Raw genomic sequence first — 7500 nt, 5'->3', positions numbered from 1 at the left:
CAACAACAACAACAACAACAACAACAACAACAACAACAACAACAACAACAACGACAACAACAACAACAGAAACACCACCACCACCACCACCAACAACAACAACAACCACGACAAAGACGACGACGATGACGACCACAACAACAACAACAACAACAACAACTACAACAACAACAACAAGACAACAATAACCATAAGAACAACAACAACCAGGACGACAACAAGAACGACGACGACAATGATAACAACAACGAGAATGGCGAGAACAACGACAATAATGATAACAACAACAACAACAACAACAACAACAACAACGAGAACAACGAGGACAACGACAATAACAGCAACAACGGCAACAACAACAACAACAAAAACAAGGAAGGCGACATCGACGATGACGACAACAACAACAAAAACAATGACAACAACAACAACAACAAAAACAATGACAACAACAACAACAAAGAAAACAGCGACATCAACGACAACAGCGACAAAAGCGGTAATTACGATATCAACGACAACAATAACAACAAAAACAATGAAGACGACGATAACGATAACGACGCCGACGATGATGATGACGATGATGACGACGACGATGACTACGAGAACAACAACAACAACCATAAGGACGACGATGACAACGACGACAACAATGTCAACGATGGCAATAACGACGATGACGACAATGACGAGAACAACGAGAAGGACGATAACAACAACAACAATGCCAACAATGACATTAACGACAATAGTGACAACAACGACAACAACAACAACAACAACAACAACAACAATAACGAAGATGACGACCACGACAACAACAACAACTACAACAACAACAACAACAAAAACAACAACCATGATGACGACGATGACGACAGATACGACAACAACGATAAATGATGAGAACAACGACCACAACGACAATAACAACAAAAACGACAACAACGACAACAACAAGAACGACAAGAACAACAAAGATGACAAAAACAACAACAACGACAACAACAACCACAAGAATGACGATGACGACACAACAACAACAAGAAGAACAACCTGAACGACAAGAACAACAAAAACAACAAGAAGAACAATGACGACGACGATGAAAACAAGAACTATCAAGACTACGACAACAACGGCAACAACAACAACTACAACAACAAGAACAACAACATCAAGAATGACGATGACGACGATGATGACAACAATGACTATGATAAGAATAACGATAACAACAACAACAACAAGAACAATAACAACAACAAAAACAACAACAACAACAAGAACAACAAGAACAACAAAAAGAACAATGACGATTACGATGACGATGAAAACAACGACAATCATGAGAATAACGACAACAACGACGACAATGATGAGAATAACGACAATAACAACAACAACAAAAATAACAACAACAACAACCACAACAATAACAACAACAACAATGACGACGACGACGAGAACAACAACGACAACAAAAACAACAACAAAAAAACACGAGGACGACGACGATGACTACTACAACAACAACAACAAGAAAAACAAGAAATACAACAACAACAACGAAGACGACTATGACGACGAAAGCAAGAACAAGAACATAAACAGCAACAACAACTAACAATAATGACAATAACTACAAGAACAACAACCACAACAACAACAACGACGAGAACGACGACGACGAGAATGATGAAAATGACGACGATGATGTCGATGATGACGATAACGAAGATGACGACGACAATGATGACAACAACAACAACAACAACAACAACAACAACAACGAGGACGACAACGATGACGACGACAACGACGAGGAGGACGACAACAACGATGACGACAACCACCACCACCACCAAGAAAACGACGATGACAGCCACAACAAGAACAACAGCCACAACAAGAACAACAACAAGACCAACAACAATAACGACGACGACGAAGACGTCAACAACGACAACAACAACAATAACAACAACGACGACGACAACAACCACCACCACAACAACAACAACAACGACGACGTCGACGACGACCTCAACAACGATAAACAACAACAATAACAACAATGACAACAACAATAACCACAACAACAACAACAACAACAACAACAACAACGACGACGATGACGACGACAACGACGACGACAGTGACGAGAACAACAACAACGACAACAACAACATGAACGACGAGAAAAGCGACAACAACGACTACAACGACGTCAACGGCAACAACAACAATAAGAAGAAAACAACAACAAACACAACAACAATAACAAGAACAACAACAACAACAACAACAACAACACCACCAACAACAACGACGACAACAGAAACAACAACAACAACAACAACAACAACAACAACAACAACAACAACAGAGACGACGACGACAACAACAACAACAACAACAACAAAAAGAAGACAACAATAACCATAACAACAACAACAACAACAAGGACGATGACGAGAATGACGACGACAACGATAACAACAACGAGAATGGCGAGAACAACGACAACAACAATAACAGCAACAACAACAACGAAGGCGATGTCTACGACGACGACAACAACAACAAAAACAATGACAACAACAACAACAACAACGAAAACAACGACGTTAACGACAACAACAAAAAACAATGACAAGAGCGACAACAACGATAATAACGATATCAACGAAAACAATAACAACACAAACAACGAAGATGACGATAACGATGATGACGACGACGATGATGATGACGATGATGATGACGACGTTTGTAACATCCCAATTTTCCATTTGGGAGTGTTTTACATTGTAGCTAAGCATCTATGCATATTGACTGAAATAAATTTCGCTCGTGAATTTCTTTCGTCTTTTCGATTTGCATTTTCATTTTTCCTCGCGCGAGAAATGCCCGGAGAAAACTCTCGTGCACACAAGAGAGAGAGCGGAGGAAAATGACCCTCCAAAGAGCGGGCAATTTTTGAAATGTTGGAGCCAAGAAAACCCAAGGATATTTGCAAAAACAATTGCAAAAAGAAATAAAGCAAATTAGGGAATTTCTGAAAAAACATTTTTTTTTTAAGTTTTTATTTTTGCTTTGGAAAAATGTTATTTGGGTAGAGAATATTTTTCTGAATTTTTTGGTATATAATACCATATATTAATATTTTGATTTACTTTCCTTTTTTCGCTTTTATTTTCTGTATCAGAAAATGTTAGAAATTAGGAAGGTTCTGTTTTTTTTGAGCCGCCGCCCTGGGCGCTAGATAGCTTGGGCCGAATCCCCCTTTCCCTGGGATCCTAGATCCCTTGAAACCGGCCGACCAACCCCTCTCCCCACCGCCTCCCTCTCACTGGCCGTGGCCCCCACCAACCGAACCTTCTCCCCGTCGGCCTTCTCCTACCTCCCTCTCCTTCCTTCTCTGCTCCAAAACCGAAACCGAGCTACTCCCAGGGAACTCGCGATTTCCCTCCCCGATCCTACCTCTCCTCCTTCCTTAGCACCCCGCCCCCATGGCCTATATAAACCCAACCCCGAGCCGACCCCGTTCCCAACCCTACTTCGCCGAGCCGCCGCCCCTAGCCGCCGCAACACCGCTCGCCGGCCGCCGGAGCTACTGCCACCCTCGGCCGCCCCTAGTAGCGCCACCCCAGCGCCCCCTTCGCTCCATCGCTGCCTCCCCGCGGAGGAGGACCCCCACCGCCGCCTCCCCGAAGTCTCCACCGCCCCGGAGCTCCCTCAACCTCGCCGGCAGCCACGCCCTTCCCGCCGGAGCTACTGCCCCCAGCCAGCACGGTAGTTCTTCTCTCCCCCTCTGTTCTCTTTTCTTTTTCTTTTCAACCATTGGATCTAAGAGGTATGGCTTAGATTAGATCTAGGAAATAACCTTTCGGTTTAGTTCAGTTAACCAGCGGTTTATTTTTTCACTTATGATTTAGCCAACAGATTTTCCTTAGCTTTGGCCGTTTTCCCAAAGCGTTCCAACAAACACCCTCCGCAGCCAATAGCCACTTGCCACGTGTACCCCATTAGTTAGCTAGTTAGCTTTTCATTTTTCTGCCTGTTTGCAAAAACAGAAACTCTCTGTTTTGTTTTGGCCACAACTTTTTATCCCGAAGTGCAATGAAATTGATTCTCTTTCCAGTAGCTCACAAATTTCCTGTAGTTTTTAAAAACATATAATTTGTCTATGTTTTAAACTTGCAAATATAAGTTAGAGGAGATTTAGTTTATACCTTGTTCTGCCTATTCCAGGAGTTTGAAAAATGATTTTGAGTTGATTCTTTTTGCTACTGCTTTCTAGTGATAAAATCTTACTGTGGTAGAAATTTCAGAATTTTTAAAGTATATTTACTGGTGTTTTCAACAGAAACAAATTCTGCCATACCGGCGCGTGATAAATTCTTTTGCTTAGGCTTTCGCAAATCATTACTTCTGATGTTATTTTTACTTGTGGCATGATTGAAGTGCTTATGGTGTGCTTTGTGTTTGTATCAGTAGATCATCCGGAGTGCGAAGCGTGTTACTTAGAAGCGCTCGAGCAAGACAACTATCATCAAGGCAAGTCATTTTGCTCATGTTATTTTACCTATGTTTTCGATGCATGGTAGATCACCTCCTATGCCCAATTGCATGCTGCCTAGGTACTTGGAAACTTTAGTATAAGTTGTAGTATCATGTGGTAGGCACACAACAACCCGATACTTGGCCCCGGGACGACCATTTCTTAATGCTATGCTTGAGTAGACGGGTTATCGGTTGAGTGTATACCACGAGTGATGCCAGGTTGATATAATAATCAAGACCTGCTAAGACAAGATTTTCAAGACCTCGGACGCAATGCAACTCTGGGTGAAGGACGGTTGATCGGCTCCCTGGAGAACCCAGTGGATGCCCGGGATGCTGGAGAGGCCATGTCATCCTGCGGAAAGCTTCACCCAGGCTCAAAGAGACGAACGGAGACTTCAAGACTCAACGCTTACCTGCACAGCCACAAGTCATTATGGGCTCTGGCTTGGTTGGACAACGCGGCGACTCTGGACAAGCGGTGCTAGCAGATGTAGACGAACGGTAGGAATGGATGGGCACCGACAGGGATTTAGAGGGACCCGTTGAAAGACCATGTTTTGATCATCCGGTCTTCAAACACCCTGATGTGCGAGGACATACACGGAGGCGATCAAATCTTGTGGGGAAGATGTGCAAAACTCTGCAGAGTGCCCAACCTAATCGATTAGCCGTGTCCACGGTCATGGACAACTTGAGCCAAAGGCATTGAATTTCCCCTGAACTCTCGACACAACTTAATAATAATGTGGGTGTTAACAACTATTCGGGTACGAGAACTGGTTGGCGGAACCATCTCGTTAACAACAAACATTGTAGTAATATTTTGCTTTCAACCCCTCTTGTTGTAGGATAAAACTGGCTTTATGCAAAACTCAGCCCCACTAGCCAAATATGCATGTAGAGATAGTTGATTATTATTTTACCCCTCTCTTTGATGACTTGCCGGCATATTCAATATGCTGACCTACACACCTGCAACGTATCATGTTGCACAGTACTTTTCCGACCAGGAGTGAGGCTACGATCTACGCTCAGCGACATGCCGTTGGAGTCGGATGGACTCGTCTACCTGATGCTTCCGCTAGCCTTTGTTAGATATCTCATGAGTTGGCCTTCAGCCACTTTATTGTAATCCTTTATTGTCATAAAGTACTCTTTATGAGATTTCGATTAATAAAGCTGTGTGATTGAACCCTTGAATATATACATTATGTACTGTGTGTGTACCAGCATGATTTTGGGATGGTACGGAAACACCAGAGGCTTGACTCGTCTTGAGTCGGGTCGCTACAACGATGACGACGACGACGACTACAAGAACAACAACAACAACCATAAGGACGACGATGAGAACGACGACAACAACGACAACGACGGCTATAACGACAATGCCGACAATGACAAGAACAACGAGAAGTACGATAACAACAACAACAACAATGACAACAACGACATTAACGACAAAAGTGACAACAACGACAACAACAACAACAACAACAACAACCACAATAACGAAGACTACGAAGACGACAACAACAACGACAACAACAACAACAACAACAACAACAACAATGAAGACGACGACGACGAAAACAACAACAACAACAACAACAAGAACAACAACAACAACAACAAAAACAAAAACAACAAAAACAACAACCATGATGATGACGACGAGGACAGATACGACAACAACGATAATGTTGAGAACAATGACAACAACGACGAAAACGACAACAACAACAACAACGACGACGACGACAAAAACAACAACAATGACAACAAGAACAACACCACCAACAACAACGACAATAGAAACAACAACAACAACAACAACAACCACAACAACAAAGACGACGACGACGACCACAACAACAACAACAACAACAACAACAACAACAACAACAACAACAACAACAAGACAACAATAACCATAACAACAACAACAACAACAACAAGGACGACGACGAGAATGACAACGACATCGATAACAACAACGAGAATGGCGAGAACAACGACAACACCGATAACAACAACAACAACGAGAACAACGACAACAACGACAACAACGACAACAACAACAACAACAACAAAAACAAGGAAGGCGACGTCGACGACGACGACAACAAAAACAAAAACAATGACAACAGCAACAACAACGAAAACAGCGACATCAACGACAACAACAAAAACAACGACAACAACGATAATAACGATATCAACGACAACAATAACAACGAAGAAGACGATAACGATGACGACGACGACGATGATGATGACGACGACGACGATGACTACAAGAACAACAACAACAACCATAAGGACGACGATGACAACGACGACAACAACGACAACGACGGCAATAACGACAATGACGACAATGACAAGAACAACGAGAAGGACGATAACAACAACAACAATGACAACAACGACATTAACGACAACAGTGACAACAACGACAACAACAACAACAACAACAACAATCACGAAGACGACGAAGACAACAACAACAACGACAACAACAACAACAACAACAACATAAATAACAACAACAACAACAACAACAACAACGAAGACGACGATGACGAAAACAACAACAACAACAACAACAACAACAACAAAAACCAAAACAACCAAAACAGAACCATGATGATGACGACGACGACAGATACGACAACAACGATAATGATGAGAACAATGACAACAACGACAAAAACGACAACAACAACAACAACGACGACGACGACAAAAACAACAACAATGAGAACAAGAACAACACCATCAACAACAACGACAATAGAAACAACAACAACAACAACAACCACAACAACAAAGACGACGACGACGACGACCACAACAACAACAACAACAACAATGACAACAACGACATTAACGACAATAGTGACAACAACAACAACAACAATA

This window comes from Hordeum vulgare, chromosome 4H (genome assembly GCF_904849725.1).
Source record: "Hordeum vulgare subsp. vulgare chromosome 4H, MorexV3_pseudomolecules_assembly, whole genome shotgun sequence".
NCBI classification, from domain to species: Eukaryota; Viridiplantae; Streptophyta; class Magnoliopsida; order Poales; family Poaceae; genus Hordeum; species Hordeum vulgare.
The sequence above is the reverse complement of the archived record's forward strand: the minus strand, read 5'-3'. Positions refer to the sequence as shown.